Source organism: Malaclemys terrapin, chromosome 1 (assembly GCF_027887155.1).
Source record: "Malaclemys terrapin pileata isolate rMalTer1 chromosome 1, rMalTer1.hap1, whole genome shotgun sequence".
NCBI lineage: Eukaryota > Metazoa > Chordata > Testudines > Emydidae > Malaclemys > Malaclemys terrapin.
In genome coordinates, this window is record NC_071505.1 from 73,267,200 (window position 1) to 73,285,577 (window position 18,378).

General features: G+C 41.0%; 1 protein-coding gene across 2 annotated transcripts in view; it reads left to right on the forward strand.

Annotated features, from left to right (window-relative positions):
- Positions 1–18,378, forward strand: part of ACSS3 (acyl-CoA synthetase short chain family member 3) — a 122,118-nt gene that overhangs the window by 69,657 nt on the left and 34,083 nt on the right. The gene's annotated exons all lie outside the window — the stretch shown is intronic.

An 18,378-nucleotide genomic window follows, 5' to 3' on the forward strand; every position in this document is an offset into this window, starting at 1 on the left:
AATATTTTTGGATGTTTTTCTACATTTTCAAATATATTGATTTTGATTACAACACAGAATACGAGGTTTACAATGCTCACTTTATATTATTATTTTTTATTACAAATATTTGCATTGTAAAAATGATAAACAAAAGAAATAGTATTTTTCAATTCACCTCATACAAGTACTGTAGTGCAATCTCTTTATTGTGAAAGTGCAACTTACAAATGTAGATTTTTTGTTGTTGTTGTTATTACATAACTGCACTCCAAAACAATGTAAAACTTTAGAGCCTACAAGTCCACTCAGTCCTACTTATTGTTCAGCCAATCACAAAGACAAAGAAGTTTGTTTATATTTACGGCAGATAAAGCTGCCCACTTCTTATTTACAATGTCACCAGAAAGTGAGAACAGGTGTTCGCATGGCACTTTTGTAGCTAACATTGCAAGGAATTTACGTTCCACATATGCTAAACATTCGTATGCCCCTTCATGCTTTGGCCACCATTCCAGAGGACATGCTTCCATGCTGATGACGCTTGTTTAAAAAAAAGTCTTAATTAAATTTATGGCTGACCTCCTTGGGAGAGAATTGTATGTCCCCATTCTGTTTTAGCTGCATTCTTCCATATATTTCATGTTATAGCAGTCTTGGATGATGACCCAGCATATGTTGTTCATTTTAAGAACACTTTCACTGCAGATTTGGCAAAACACAAAGAAGGTACCAATCTGAGATTTCTAAAGCACTCGACCCAAGGTTTAAGAATCAGAAGTGGTTTCCAAAATCTGAGAGGGAGGAGGTGTGGAGCATGCTTTCAGAAGTGTTAAAAGAGTTACAGTCTGATGCGGTGGCATCTGACTCAGTTGATGAAAATGAACATGTCAGTCCACACTGGTTTGGATCGTTATCGAGTAGAATCCGTCATCAGCATGGACGCATGTCCCCTGGAATGGTGGTTGAAACATGAAGGGACATATAAATCTTTAGCGCATCTGGCATGTAAATATCTTGAGACAGCTACAACAGTGCCAAGCAAAAGCCTGTTCTCACTTTCAGGTGACATTGTAAACAAGAGCGGGCAGCATTATCTCCTGAAAATGTAAACAAACTTGTTTGAGTGATTGGCTGAACAATAAGTAGGACTGAGTGGACTTGTAGGCTCTAATGTTTTAGATTGTTTTGTTTTTGAATGCAGTTATTTTTTTGTACACACTAGTAGAAAAGGGTTTAAAAGCAGCCGTAGCGAGGCTGCGCCAGAGGCAGCCAATTGGAAAGGGTCTGAGAGGAGCAGCCAGTCATGGCCTGGCAGGCTCATATAAGAAGGGCTGCAGGGCAGGGCAGAGCAGAGGGAGCCACTCCCTGGAGCTTGAGGAGGGAGGTAGACTGGCTGCCTTGCAGGCTGAGTTCAGCAAGCACCCTGGACATAGCAGTGCTATAGGCTGGTGCTGCAGGCTGAAGCCCTGAGGCTAGGGCAAAGAAGGTGCTGGGACTGCGGGGAAGTGGCCCAGGGAGATCCACAGAGGAGTCGGAGGGGATGCAGTAAGTGGCTGCTATCTACAGGGTCCCTGGGCCAGGACCCAGAGTAGAGGGTAGGCATGGGTCCCTCTCCCCTGCTCCTCACCACTGGCGAGGAGGCTAAAGAATAGACTGCACTTGCCACTGAAGGAAGTGGCTGGACAATGGACTGCAGTCCACCCAGAAGGGGGGAACACGGAGTATGGCCCAGCCAGAGGGTAGTGTCATGAAGGGGACGCCACGGTCCTGGGAGTGACATGGGTCCAGGAACAGAGGTGAGTCACGCCCTGTCACATGTACATAATCCTACGTGTGAGTTCAACTTTCATGATAAAGAGATTGCACTACAGTACTTGTATTAGTTGAATTGAAAAATAGTATTTCTTTTTATTTTTACAGTGCAAATATTTGTAATAAAAATAAGTATAAAGTGAGCACTGTACATTTTGTATTCTGTGTTGTAATTGAAATCAATATATTTGAAAATGTAGAAAACATCCAAAAATATTTACATAAATGGTATTATATTATTGTTTAACAGTGCGATTAATCACAATTAATTTTTTTAATCACTTGACAGCCCTATTTTCCATAGATACTCCATAGGCTTCAACTCTCATAATGCCCATGTGACCTGTCTCAGATTCTTCTTCTCCCCACACGTGTCAGGGATAATGGCGTTAGATTCCAGTTCTCTCTTTCCAACCCCTGCTACCTTGCTCTATGGAACAGTGCAGGGAGTATGCATTGTAATCCAATTAATTCCCCCCATCTGGGGGAACCTTGCAGAGCAAGAGGCAGCTGCTAGCAGGTCCCATCAGGACAGGTTGACAAAAGAATGTTGGGTTTCTGATTGCAGTAAAATGGTGAATTTCGTAGAATCTTCAGAAAATGCCAAATTATGATGTGAAATCATGAAGCCTACAGGGTTCTGACTGAGATGAGTGAAGCAAGACACATGTTTCAGAGCTATTGTTTCAGTTTACAGTCTGTTCATACTTTTGAGGCCTTCACTGCAGCAAAAAAGGCTAGAAACATTTTTCTTTTTAAATTGGAAGCCGAGATTCTGCAGCAAAACTCTGGAAGAAAGGGGTGAATTCTGCAGAAAATACCATAGCGGTGAAACTGAACTTCGTGTTTTGCAAAATCTGGACTTGTCTCAGACTTTCATATTGGGGATAGGACAGGTAAGTGGCTATCTTACTTAAGAAGTTATTTTTGAAAGGGTTAATAGTCTGAGCTCATCCACTTAGAAGTACACAACATTATCTGTGGCCTCTTACTTTAAGCAGTTTTTCATAGGGACCATAGACATTGCCATGACCATATCTAACTAATAGTCTGGCTGGCTGAGTATCCCATCCTCTACTGTGGACTATCAAGATATTGCAGAGAAAGGAACATTGTAACTTTTTAAATTTTTGTTCTTTTTCCTATTTATGCAAACATTGCGTCATGAGTGGGGAGCTCTTCCTGATTCCATCTGGTGATCAGTTTTTCCCCTGAGGTCTAAGGATTGATAGCCTTAGTAATTTTGAATGTATGGTAACTAGTGTAACTGCCAGGTGACAGACTATTGATTTATATAATGGTGAGGGGTGAAAACATTATCTACTATCTATCACCTTATTAATGCAGTCTTAGCATATTCTTCACATTTTGACTAGTCATGTGTCTTACTTAAACTGGCCACTAGGACTGATCTTTCTGCTACCTGTAGTCATTCGGAGTCACCATTGTCTACATTCCTCCTCTAATCTTGTATCCTCATGGGATTTCTGAGGCTCTTCTCCGGATGCAGAAGATTCTAATCCAGACACTTAGCTGGCATCTGCTTCATTAATGTACTCAGATTTGAGGATTATTTTCCTGCAGAAAAGTTTTAATTCATTTCCACATTCTCCACTGGGCACTCAAGAATGTTTGCTTTAATTATGTTTATTCTTTAAAATGATCATCTTAGTTGGAATAAAATTGTTACAGGTACTTAAATTTGCTGTGGGCAGCTGTTCAGTGCTACTCACTCTGATCCATCTCATCATCCTGCTGGATGTGGCTTCTATATTCTCCTCCAAAGATGTTTTATCCCACATGAATTACTTCAAATATGCATTTGACAGATGATCAATCCTCCTCTGCATCATGGGAAGTGCTGTAGGCAGCAGAGATGGTGCAGGTTCAGTGACTGAGGGAAGGAAAGCTGTGTCTTGAAAAAGCTTCTAATCCCTTTGGTTTTATTTTTAGAAATGATAAAGGTTTGCCTATGGGTTCAGGGAGCCAGTACCAGGATCTGCTCCAGTAAATTAAAGCACAAACAGCTTGTGCTCTCTAAATTGCACAGGTTTACTGGTTTCCTCACAATGGTCACCTCTGCTTCTCTATAATTCTGTATTCTAATTTATGGTATCCAATCTGTCACCCACCCTGACTTTCTATATAAGTTTAGCATATTTTAAGCTTTTTTGTTTCCATCTGATTTTAGTTTCTCTGTGCTGCTTAATCTAAGTAATTTCCGACTGTTATTCCACATGCAGCTAAGGGACCTGCAGTAATAAGAATAAAGCATTATAAATGCCCACCCCTTTTCAAATTTCCTTTATGCAGTTTTGATGGTTGGAAACAAAGGAATTGTAAAATGATCTTCAGTCATGGAGCTCATCTCTGAGCTATTTTTAGGATGCACTAGATAGGAGAATGTAGGGGCGGGAGGGGGGCGTTTGTGTAAGAAACAGTGAGTTAAGTGTAATGCAGTCTCAGCTGTGTGAGTGAAAGCGGCTGTGACAGCACCCCCAGTTTGTATATTTATGTGAAAATGTTACAGGTTGCTGATGTCATTCTTGTTGCTTGGCAACTGTTTTTTCCCTCTAGTTCGTAGAACAGAGTCCTCATTAGTGTCAAGTAGACAATTTTACTGATGATTTGAGAACAGGAAGCCCAGAGTTAAGCTCCATGAATCTAGTTTATGGGAAGAATAATCCTTTGCAAGATTTAAGGCAGCCTTGATGAAGATTTTCTTGAAGAGAGAGAGAGAGAGGGAGAGAAACAATTTATAAAATGTTAATCCCTGCTGCAGAGAAATTTACCTAAATTACACAGTAATAATCTAATCATCCTCTTCCATCGTTACAGTATAACTCTGCATAAAATATATAACACTTTCTCAAAATGATTAAACAGTAAATGGTTAGCACTGAGATGTGTAATTACTTTTTATAACATCCATTTGTGTCTATTAAGTATTTCATCATGTATCAGTTATAGTATTACAACAGGAAGAGAATAAAAAAATGGGTTTCAATTAAAGCATGAAAATACATTTTATAATCATATGCATTGCATTATTTTGTGCATCTTTAAATCTTTAGTCCTATTATCTGAAATCTTCAAAGTAAGACCGAAAGCATTGCCTGCTCCTTCTGTCTGAATTTCTCAACAATCACTCTGCTCTTGCAAATTCCACTTGAGAATTCCATCTATAAACTTCAGCTGCACTGTGACTGACTTGGAGCACTACAAGATCACTGGACTTTTATTTCAACCCTTGTCATAGGCAACCAAATTCCAGTTAAGCTAATGAGTGTTTCCCAATAAGCTCAGTTAATTGCTGCCACACTTCCGAAGTTTGCAAGTGTTCTTTGAAACCCCAGAGGCGGGCAGGTGTGTGTGTGTGTGTACATTGTGTACAATACAGTATATAAATATACAGTACAAGCTGTGTTATCTGGCACTTTATCAATCAGAAATCTCTATTAAATGGCATTTCTGATAGCTTCTAATACAAATCTTCAGTCTAGTAATCCGGACTAGTATAATGCCCAGGAGGTTATGCAATTGTACATTCTGCACTCTACTTTTAGGCAAAGGAGGCAAAAGACAAGTAAACAAGCTGGTATCCGGGATTTATTAAAAAAAGCAGATTCCTGGGTATGTCATTGGGCTGAATCTGTAATGACCCTATCTCCTACACCTTCTTCTACATCTACAATCATAATTGATGTTGATAATGATGATCCTGAGGCACTGCAAGATCCTAAAGTGCCTTCTGAATTATCAAAGAAAGATTAAATGATGTTCAGTATAGTTTTAGTGTTAAGTGTATTTTTAGTGATCTGGGTGTACACCATGCACTGCCCATAGTGATATGTAGTGTCATAAGATAACCTACTGTATAGAAAACTTTACCTGTATACACCTAAGTGCTTCAAGAAACCAACCACTCTGCAGTGCAGTGCTACTACTGGATTGGTGAGTACTTGTTTAGTATTTTATACTTTATTCATTTGATTGTATTCTAATTCTTTGAAAATTGGTATTCCATTGGTAAGTATAACTCTTAGTTAACTGGAATTTTTGATTAACCTGCACCCCCAATTCCGTCAACATGCCAGAAAGCTTTTACTGCATAATGTTTACACACTGGATTGAGAGAGTTCGGCAAAGATCTTGGGAATTATACATTTTCATTATTAAATTGAATATCATAACAACTATATTACCATGAGAGTATGGTTTTCACAAATGAAACACATGTTCATGAGAGCAGGCGTGCGGTGACTACTGATGCCTGGAGGCTATAGGAAGAAAAAGGAGTTGTTGAGTTCTCGTGTGACTACATTTAAAAAGAAACACAAATTCTCTGAATGAACTTGAGTTTTTGTAATTTTATAAAGAAACAAGCACTGTTTCTCCAGACAAAATCATCTTTTAAATATTTTAACAGGTCTTGTGACTTCCTCTAGATTTTGTATATTTGCAAGAAATGACAGAAATAGTGTTATCAGGGTTACCTGTACCCAGTTGTTACAAAAACGCTGGTTGTGGCTCCAGAGTCCAAGATCAAGTTTACTTTTTATTATGGTAGTACCAGGAAGCCATAGTCAAACTCAAGCCCCTTTTGTACTACGTGTTGTAAAAGCATAATAAGGTCTTGTTTGCCTACGGTATTTGTACTGAGTTAAGTATATTGGTTTAAAAGCTATTATAGTTAAATTGGTGCATCTCCCAGTGTGGGTTCAGTTATACCAATTTATAAGCGCTGTATTGGTGTAGCTTATTTACCAAACTAAGCAATGCTGCTATAAATACTCTCATATTTGAATAATTGCATCCCCACTAGGGGGTATACTGAGTTTAACTACTGGTTTAGAAACAGATACAGTTAAAACAGTGTATAGATGAGTTCAGAAAGACAGCTCGTGTCTCAAGGAGTTTGCAATCTGAGGTTCTGATTCAGAAAAGCATCTCTGTTCAGGAAAGCACTTAAGCATGTGCTTAAGGCCCATTGACTTCAGTAAGATTTAAACACAGGGCTTAAAGTTAAGTGCTTTCCTTAATGGGACTAAATAGACTAGATGAACAAAAATTGGGAAAGAGGAAGTAATAGTATCCTCATCTTAACTAAGACTTGAAGATCACATGGGGAAACTGTGACAGAACGTCCCAATTTAGCACCTTAACTTCAAGGTCATCCTTACTCTTACAAAGGAAACAGTGGCAGCCACCTGTATGGGTTATGTCGTGTCACAATCCCTTTGCCCCATCTGTCTGATTTTAAGTATTTTTTTAGGATGTAAGCTCTTATTCTGTGACTGTACAGCAACTAGCACAAGGGGGAGGTGGATCTGATTCTCACTGAGACCTCTGCGTGCTACCATGATACAAATTAATAATGATACTACAAAGAGCTTTGAGTAGGAGTGGACAATGAACAGCAAACGTGGCCATATCCAGGAGGACTGTTACATGCAGATTTTGTGCAAGGGACTGGATTGTACTGTGAGAGCTTGTGTATCAAGGAATCTCTTTGGTACTGAAGACTTTCCAATTTCTCTGTCCTTAGCCCCTCCATCGTTTGTTGTTTCTGCTCTTTTTTGTTTTGTATCGTTCCTCTTTTCCATTCTGCGTTATACATCACCTTTCCTCTGCCTCTTTTCTTTGTTTTATGGGTTAAATTTCTGTGTTTCAGTTTCTGAATGGAGATAATCAGGATAACCTTTGCAAATAAATTGGGTGCCTTTTAAGGTGTCACATACAGTTCATCCCAATGAAGCCAGGTCAAATTCCAATTTCAGTTTTGTGTGGGGAAAAAAACTTGGAATGATCAAAACTTCTGTTCATGAGCCTAATGCTGTGCTTCTCTAAAGGTTTTTCACTTTTTTTGTAGACTGAAGGTAGGATAAAAAACTGTGGAGCCCTGGTATATGACCTTAGCATAGAGATCTGGTGTCATGTTAACCTAAGATACTTTAATGCCATGTGGCCACATTCTGCACTAGCTGAGGCTTCCTAGGGTTCTTTAAAGGTAGCCTTATGGCAGGTATATTGCAATAGTCTGGACTGAGGTGACCAAGTTATCCTATTCCTTTGCTAGCTTATTGAGAATCAGCTCCTTGAAGTGCACCCGGAAATAGATAGGAAGTCAGGGTGGAGCACTAGAGTTGTATGCTCCTCTTAGCCTAACCCACTTAAAAGTCAGTCATCCACATTGTACATAGCTGAAACTTCCTGGTACCTTTCCAAAATCATCCTAAGTAGAGTGTGTTGCCATAATCCAGCCTGAAAATGACAACATTTCTGTTCTGTTTCTCTAACAAGTAGATCCATTTTGAGTAATGGGCAGCATGGTGAATGCAGACTGTCTCCACTTGGCAAGAGTCAAGTAATTGACTATCAAAAGCTTTCCAAGTTGTCTTCAGAGAAAATCACTTAGTGTATGGCAGTCTCTCTTTCACTGACTACAGGATACCAGAGCAGGAACGGGAAAAGGGCTGTCTTTTCTGGTTGGGTTTCAGTCTCACTGCTGGATATTCTGTATATGTTGGGAAAACTTTGTCCTACCATTATGATATTTCTTTTTAAAGAAATTTTAAAAAGATCATGACAAACTAATGAAGGAGTCTCCATCAGAAAGTTGATTTAAAATCAAATGAAACAATCAACTTGAGTATTACCTTAAATGTAGTATTTATGATTACCCTTGCTATAAGGGCAGAATCCTGCTGCTTACCCTTTCTGACTTTGTAGTGAATGAAATCCTATTTTTAGCAGGCTATTGGCACCTAGCACCATGTTGGCACATTGCATATCTAATAAATAAGAGGACATAGGTGGGAAAAAAAAAAATAACTATCAGCTTTCAAAACCCTTTGATCCGTGTATACCAAATCTCATAAATAGTCTGGAATTAAACATAAAATTGCCTCTGACACAATTATCACAGTTCAAAGAAACATAAATAGAAAATAAATTCAGAGGTAAGAATGAAAGTGTGTCCTTACCTCACCTCATCAAATAGTGTCTAATGAGTAAATTTTGTTTAATTCCAGACTAGCTTTCTGACAGATTTGGTGCCGGGCAGGCAAAGGATCTTTCAAGGTGTTATCTTCCTCCAAATTCTTCTGTGTTTGTTTCTTTCTTGCTGCACTCTATCTTGTTGATCTTCCTTGTGGGAACATCCTGTTCAGTATGCTAGGATGGAGTTTAGCCTTTCAGAAAATTGAATCTTTGCCAGTAAATTTTACTTCATTTGCTGACGCACTGAACAGTGTGAAGAGGGGTGGAGGATGGGATGAAGAACTTCTCCCAATGGTAGGCACCAAAGTGTAAATAACTTTTCCTAAGTGTAATTGTTCACTAGCTGTTCTCCTGGTAGTAAAGTGGCTAGTCACAGGTTAGTAGATGACCTATATGAATGTATGTCTTTGTTACTGTTTCCCTAATCTTCCCTCCCCTTTGACAAGTGAAATGCCTGCAAGATGCATGGAAAGAATTTGAAAACACAATAATAGAGGCTCAAAGTACATGTATAGCCCAAATTAAAAAAAAAAAAAAAAACGGTAAGAGGTGCAAAAAACTCCCACTGTGGCTAAACAGCAGAATAAAAGTGGTGGTTAGAGGGGAGAAAGGCATCCTTTAAAAATTGGAAGCCATATTCTATGGAGGAAAATGAGAAGGAACATAAATTCTGGCAAGTGTAAAAGCATAATTAGGAAAGTCAAAAAAGAATTTGAAGAGTAACCAACAAAACATACAAACAGCAATTTTTTTTTAAAAAGTGCATCAGATGCGGGAAGCCTGACAAAAAATCTGTGGGGCCACAGGGCAATCAAGGTGCTAAAGGAGCACTGAAGGAAGACAAAACTGTTGTGGCGAAGGTAAGGCCATGTCTACACTAGCGAACTAACAGCGGCACAGCTGTACCAATGCAGCTGCGCTGCTGTAAGATCGCTCGTGTAGCCTCTCTATGCTGATGTGAGAGAGCTCTCCTGTTCGCATAACAAAACCACCTCCGCGAGCAGCGGTAGCTGTGTTGGCAAGAGAAGGTCTCCCACTGACATAGCGCTGTCCACCCCGGTGCTTCTGTTGGTGTAACTTATGTTGCTCGGGGGTGTTTTTTCACACTCCTGTGCAACATAAGTTATACCGACAAAAGTGATAGTGTAGACAAGCCCTGCGTGAATACTTTGCAGTGGTCGTCACTGCAGAGGATATGAGGGAGATTCCCACATCTGAACCATTCTTTTAGGTGGCAGGTCTGAGGAACTGTCCAAGATTGAAGTGTCAATAGAGGAGGTTAACATAAGAATGGCCATACTGGATCAGACTAAAGGTCCAATCTAGCCTAGTATCCTGTCTTCCGACAGTGGCCAATGCCAGGTGCCCCAAAGGGAATGAACAGAACAGGTAATCATCAAGCGATCCATCACTTGTCACCCATTCCCAGTTTCTGGCAAACAGAGGCTAGGGACACCATCCCTGCCCATCCTGGCTAATAGCCACTGATGGACCTACCCTCCATAAACTTATCTAGTTCTTTTTTGAACCCTGTTATAGTCTTTGCCTTCACAACATCCTCTGGCAAGGAGTTCCACAGGTTGACTGTGCTTTGTGTGAAAAAAAATTGTTTTTGGAACAAATCGATAAATTAAACAGTAATAAGTCACCCAAGAATACTGAAGAATAAGTATTCACCCAAGAATTGTGGAGAAACTCAAATATGAAATTACAGAACTACAAACCGTGGTATGTAACCTGTCACTTAAATCAGCCTGTGTAGTAGATGACTAATAGCTAATGAGGATAGCTGATGTAACACTGATGTTTTTTTTAAAAAAGGCTCCAGAGGTGATTCTGGCAATTATATAGGCCAGTAAGCCTAATTTTAGTACAAGGCAAATTGGTTGAAACTATAGTAAAGAACAGAATTATCAGACACGTGAACACGATACGTTGGGAAAGAGTCAGCACAGTTTTTGTAAAGGGAAATCATGCCTCCCTATTGTATTAGAATTCTCTGAGAATGTTAGCAAACATGTGGACGAGAGTGATCCATTGGAATAGTGTACTTGGACTTTCAGAAAGCCTTTGACAAGGTCCCTCACCAAAAACTCATAAGCAAAGTAGAAAATCATGTGATAAAAGGGAAAGTCCTCTCATGGATCAATAACTGGTTAAAAGATAGGAAACAAAGAGTAGGAATAAAGGATCAGTTTTCACAGTGGAAAGTGGTAAATAGTGAGGTCCCCCAAGGATCTGTATTGGAACCTGTGCCATTCACTGTATTCATCAGTTCTCTGGAAAAAGGGGTAAACTGTGAGGTTGCAAAATTTGCAAATAATAGAAAAGTACTCAAGATAGATAAGTCCAAAGCTGACCGTGAGAAGTGACAAAGAGATCTCTCAAAATTGTGTGAGCAGGCAACAAAATGACAGGTGAAATTCAATGTTGATAAATACAAAGTTATGCATATTGGAAAAAATAATCTCAATTACACATACAAAATGATGGGGTCTAAATCAGCTGTTACCACTCAAGAAAGAGATCTTGGAGTCCCTGTGGATAGTTCTCTGAAAACATCTCCTCAATATGTAGCGGCAGTCAAAAATGCTAATATTGTGAGGTACCATTACGAAAGGGATAGATAATAAGACTGGAAATATCACTATATAAATGCATGTTACACCCACACCTTGAATACTGTGTGCAGATCTGGTTGCCCCATCTCAAAAAAGATATGTTAGAACTGGAAAAGGTACAGAGAAGGATAACAAAAATGATGAGGGATATGAATCAGCTTCCACATGAGGAGAGATTAAAAAGACTGGGACTATTCATCTTAGGAAAGATATAATTAAGGGGGGATGTGATAGGGGTGTATAATCATGAATGATATAGAGACAGTGAATACAGACGTGTTATTTATCCCTTAGCATAACACAAGAACCAGGTGTGACCCAATTAATTTAATAGCCAGCAGGTTTAAAACAAACACAAAGAAAGTTCTTTACACAATGCACAGGCAATCTGTGGAACTAGTTTTGAGGGGATGTTGTGAAGTATAACTGAGTTCAAAAAAGAACTAGATAGGTTCGTGGAGGTTAGGTCTGTCAATGGCTATTAGCTAAGATAGGGAAAACAGCCTCATGCTTTCTCTTTAAACCTCTGACTTCTAGAACCTGGGACTGGATAATAGTTGCCCTTTTATCTTCATTCCCTTTGAAGCATCTGGCACTGGCCACTGTTGAAAAACAATATACAGGGCTAGTTGGGCCAGCATACAGGGTTGTTTGTTAGGCTCCCACTGTTTCATGCGAACCACGTGTGCACATCAGGGACCAGCATTTGACCAGCATACCTACCTATGGTAGGGTAGATACTAAAAATGTTACATTCACAGTGGTAACTAGCAAGACGGTATCATAAAGTAGCTGCTACTGAAATTGCATATCCGCTGTTTTGGAAATATATATTCCTTATTTAGAAGAGATGGAACACAGTTCAGTCTTTTTATATTTTTTTATTGTGTAGTGAGTAAGTGCAGAAATATAAATCAATATAATAGCATGGTTCACTTTTAGTTCACATTGTTAGTTTTGTAGATTGTGCATAAAAAACACAAAGTGGATCCTAACTTATCCTTGAAGACTTCACAAATCTCCCCCCGTCCAAGACCTTTGAACAGCAGGATTCTGCAGTGACAAATTTATGTCAGTTCCTAGTGCACACTAATCATATCTGTGGATTAGGTTACTGTAATGTTCTATGCTCATTCCATTTTTCTGACAGAATCATTGCTTTGCAGCTGTAGTAATTTTCCTTGTCAAAGGCATTCCCTATTCCTGTCAACTTGTGTATAAAGAGAAATTGGCTGGAGTTCACAAACTGCTGTCAACAATGATACTAAAGGTAGAATTTATTAATATTTCTGTACTTGGCAATGTTGTGAGTAAGAAATATAAATTGGTTTGCTGAGTTACCGACAGTCACATCCACAACATTGCATTAAAACAGTGATAAAGTGGTGTATTGGATGGTTTCATGAAACTCATAATGGGACATTCAGCTTTTTGGCGATGGCTGTCTGTTACAAGTTCAAATGCGGCTTAGGTTGATAGATACTGTAACAATTTTCAGTGAAGGAACTACTTTGCAGCCCACGTGAACTGAGTTTAGCAGTTTCAGGCCAATTCCTTGGAGTGGAATAAGACAAAATGAGTCCAGGATCTCCATTACCAGACTCTTCCACGCTTCCTAGTCACAGACCTAACACTGAGTATATTCTTCCTGCAAACTAGACCAGTCCTACATGGACTCCCTGATTTGGGAATCCAACATGGGGGTGGGGAGGTCTTCCACCATTATCATAGCAGGGGGACAATATGTTTGTGGCTCTCTTGGCTGCAGTCACTCCATTGGGATGATGTCAGCAGAGCTACCCTGACTCCCACAAAGTCCTTTACTCAGGTGGTTAAATACTGAATCCTCTATTTTCTGGAATGGACCCCGGGTTTCCTGAAGATGGGGGAGGAATAGAGGAGGCCCAGGTGCCCTAAGAGGAGATTTGTGATGACTGTTGTGTTATACAGGTGGGATACCGTCTGGGGCCCTGGATTTCCCAGCCCTAAGTTTCTAGCTCCCTATCCTCCTACTTCCCTCCCGTGTCATCCCTCTCACCCCCACACATTTTTCATTCTTGCAGGATGGTACTGCAAGGCTTTCAAGTCTGCATTCTGCCTCCCCCCACATTTGTTTGGTGCCTGGGCCTATATCTGTTGCTGGTCTAAGCTGAAGTTAATGGAGTTGCACCTGACTCTAGCAGTGAATGTGACCTCATCTATGGGAACAGGAGTCATTAGAGAAAGGAGCTGTATAGAGTAGCAGTTGTTTGGGGTATACTGAAGCAGTGAGGATAGGCTGGAGGGCCTCACAGGGAGAACGTTAACAGGCTGAAGAGTGGCGTTTGGAAGGGGAGCTTTTTCCTCAGTACCACCCACCGCAGCAGCAGATAGTTGGGCATCAGGTTGTCAGAAGTTTAAATTTTAAATACACTGACAAGTGATGTCCACCAACAAATGAGCAGTCCAGTTCATCTGAAAGGAGACTGACTGCGTCCCATGATTTCCTCTTCTCAGCTCTGATCTAAAAGCCAAACCCACGTACCACCTTTTGGTCAGGTCTGCATTAAAAGAGTCTATTTCAGTAAAGCTATGCTGGCTGAGAGCTGGTCCACACTAACGCCCCACTTCAAACTAAGATACACAACTTCAGCTACGTTATTCACATAGCTGAAGTCGAAGTATCTTAGTTCGAACTTACCGTGGGTCCACACGCGGCAGGCAGGCTCCCCCGTCGACTTCGCCTACTCCTCTCATGGAGCAGGAGTACCGGCGTCAATGGCGAGCACTTCCGGGATCGATCCGGGATCGATTTATCGCGTCTAGACAAGATCGATTGCTTACCGCCGGACCCGGAGGTAAGTATAGACGTACCCATAGACCGCTAGTGTAGACACTGCATATGCTGATAGAAGGAGTTCTTCTACTTCAGTAGTAGCACATCAACCTTGAGTGATTTTAGGTAAGCCAACAGAAAGACTCTTCTGTCGGCTTAGTTGCATCTGCACTACTCCATTCCGCTGGCATAGCTAGACTGCCTAGAACAGTGGTGGGCAACCTGCGGCTCATCAGGGTAATCAGCTGGTGGTCTGCAAGACAGTGTTTACATTGACTGTCCGCAGACCCACCACTGGCCTAGAAGGTATGAATTTTTTCACACTGCTACGTGACATAGTTATGCTGGCATAATTTAGTAGTTTAAACCAGGCCTTTCTCAACAGACCTGTTGCAGTAGGTTTGGCAGCCTCCTCCCTGCAACTCCTGCAGTCAGCTGGAAGATTCTCCCCTTCCCCTTGCTTTCTGATTCCCTTCTCCCCCTTCTACTCCCCAGGGAAATGCGGATTGTGTAGAAATTTGGTGTATTTAAGTATATCTGCCCTTATTTTTCAATTTGACTTCATTCTGTTTAAAAAAAATTGAATGGGGAAGAAAAGGTTAGGGTCCATAATAGCCCAATATCAGTGTTTTGGGGAAAATGCAGTTCCAAACCTGCTGAATAACATCTGTCAGGGTTTCTGCTTCTGCAGCTCCATTGCCTTGTGCTACTGCCTCCCTGCTTCTACTACAAGAGAACCCTGGCAAATATCCTCACACACATTGTTAAATGGGATGAGGCTCCTTTCTTTTACATCATAGCGAAGCAGGAACCCCTTACCTTTTTTTCTGCTTGCAAAATACGAGTCTCTCGCTCTTTCAAGGAAATAGGCCCATATTCTGATGTTATTAATCTTTGCCAAAACCCTCACTTAAACTATGGCTCAGAGGTGCAGTAACACTGTAGCCTTATCGTTTTTTCTAGTTTTCACACACCATTTATTCCACCCTCTTTCCTCCTTTTCTCATTATAACTCTGAACCATTTTCTCCCCCATTTCTGTTTTCTATGAATCTGTGCCTGCCCCCACCCCCAGTTTTTCTCTCAGCCTGGGTGCAACCCTCAGTCTTACTTTCTCCCAATCTCTTCTGACTTGTTCTCCCTCTGCTCAGTTAGTTGTTGCCTCCATTTGTTTTTCTCTTTCCTACTTTCTCTTTAGCCCTCAAGGCTCCTGTTCAGGCCAGTTTCAGCCTCCTCCCACTGGAGATCCCTGAGGTTCTAGTTCAAGCTGCCACCAGCTGCGTCCACTGCCTTTCCCCTATTCTATCTGTGACCTCTGTGGCTCTTATAAGTGTAGCTGTTATCTGCCTCCTGCAGCCAGCATCTGAGACAGGCTGCTTTAAGGTGGGATTTTTTCAGAACTTGGCATGCTTCTCTTGCTGGACACAGCTTCACCTTGGTGCAAGTTCAAGGGCCATCTCTGGTCCTGCACTGGCTTGCTTAGTTTGAAATATGGATGAGTTGAAATTCCAGTAAGGCCATCAGTGTCACTGGCCAAAACTACTGCACACCAGCCCATTTTGGGCCCTGCATACATGGGAAAGCCAGTAGACTGAATAAGGACCCTATTAAATATTCTGTATTAATCTTACCACTGACTGGTTAACTCCTGTAAGAATCTACCAACATGAAAAGCCTCCATAGCGAGAATACAGACTTAGCTTCCTTCCAGAAGGAAGTATGGCTGCTGTAGAGCAATGCTTCTATAAACATAGACAACTCTCACAGTTTTATTGTGAGTCTTATAATTTTTTTTCATTAACCCCCTCCCCCTCCTCCAGACCCTGGAGTTATATAACCACATCAGAACCTCTGCTTTCATTTTAATGAAAGTAAATTCCTAGCCATCCTGGGTGTGGAGATAAGCTTGAATATCTGAGCACTGAAGATTCACAAGCCAGAAAGCAAGTAAAAAAAAAAAAAACACTTCAATGTACTGCTTGTCAAATCTCATGCTTTTGGGTGCTTGACTCATGATTTGTTGAATGCTTGGGGCTGGCAATACTGAAGGAATGACTCCTCTTCCCCCAGCACTCCCATGAAGTTTCTTTCTAGCAGCTTCAGAAACTTAAGATACGTCTGCATTGCAGTCATGGGATTTTGTTGCAACTCGTGTGAATGTATCTGAGCTAGCTTTAATCATGACTGCAGCACAGATATACTTTACTTTATACTATTTTATTTTTCCTTTCTTCTTCATTGTGTAGCTGCAAATAGTTCCCAAAGTGGTATCTCAATGAGAACCCCATGAGTTATAAAATAGATATTCCTGAACTATCTGCAGTAGTTCCAGATAAAGTAGTGATCCATTGCTTCATAACAGAGACTACTCTCTGGTCTTCCTGCCCAGCAGCATAAAATTGGGAAATATTACATTTGTCTGCTTACTGAGCATCTCAAGGGAGAGAATTTCTCAGCCCCAAAATAGAATTCTGCATATAGTTGGTCGACTTTGAGAAGGCTTTGCACAACTGCATTCCCCTGTCTGTATGTAACACCATAAATTTTAAATGCCACATTTGATCAATTCCAGGGAATATTCTAGGCATGAGTGTATCGATTTACAGGCAAAATTGAAAAACTGAAAGGAGGAAAATGCGGGACATGGAGCCCCTGTCATCTGTTTAGCACAACAGCTTCCACTTTCTCTCCAGTTGTCTATAAATCAAACTGGTTGAAGGCACCCATTAATATCTTCCAGTATAACAGTATCCCATCTCATCTCTCCTCATTCTTCCAGTAGCTTAACATGTTGACACCCTGAATGACAGATGGAAATAAAAATGATGAGGAAGAGGAAATGCGGGATGGGAGCATACACATTGCCCCTGGAATGGGAGGACCCTGGTATAGGGGAGGCAGTGAAACATACAGTCCATGGTGGGAGGGAACTTGGGGGACGCTGGTATAGGGGAAATGAAGGTGCACACAGAGTCCCTGCCATGAGGGGAAATGGGGGTGGGGGGATGAGGACGCACAGAGTAGACTCATAGACTCTAAGGTCAGAAGGGACCATTATGATCATCTAGTCTGACCTCCCGCATGATGCGGGCCACAAAAGCTGACCCACCCACTCCTGGAATAATTCTCTCCCTTGACTCAGCTGTTGAAGTCCCCAAATCGTGATTTAAAGACTTCAAATCGCCGAGAATCCTCCAGCAAGCGACCCATGCCCCATGCTACGGAGGAAGGCGAAAAACCTCCAGGGCCTCTGCCAATCTACCCTGGAGGAAAATTCCTCCCCGACCCCAAATATGGCAATCAGCTGAACCCTGAGCATGCGGGCAAGATTCTCTAGCCAGATACTCTGGAAAAAGTTCTCTGTAGTAATTTTTAATATCCCATCATTGACCATTGTTACTAATTACCAGCGATGGCACGTTATTGACCTATTGACTAAAATCACTTTATCCCATCAAACCATCCCCTCCATAAACTTATCAAGCTTAATCTTAAAGCCAGAGAGGTCTTTTGCCCCCACTGTTTCCCTCGGAAGGCTGTTCTAAAACTTCACCCCTCTGATGGTTAGAAACCTTCTTCTAATTTCAAGCCTAAACTTCCCGACGGCCAGTTTATATCCATTTGTTCTTGTGTCCACATTAGTACTGAGCTGAAATAATTCCTCTCCCTCCCTGGTATGGAGCGGAGGGACGAATAGGGGACACGGAGAGCCCCAGGCATGAGGGACAGGGTGGAGGAAGTTACAGGGAGTCCCTGAAATAAAGGAGGATGGGAGCTTATGGAGTGGAATGGAGGAATGCTGGTGTGTGCAGTCAGCTCGGCCTACAGAAGCTACGAAACGTGCAACCGCCTAGTGATACACACTTTACACAGAAAGCAATAGGATAATCTAAACAGAGAGGTAGAATAATAATAAGACAAGTCTGGTCTAGTGTGTTTTCTAGAGATTGTTCCTCTTGATTCTGGTTGATGGGACAACTCTAAAAATACACATATAAAATAATCTTATGTAGCAGTCCGATCATCTATAGGTTTCTTGCGAACGTGTAATTTATTGTTCTCTGACTCCCCTAGGTCCACAGCAGAATAAGCTACAGGTTCCTTTTTTCTTAGTGCAATACAGATTTTTTTTTTAATTGTCTGTTAT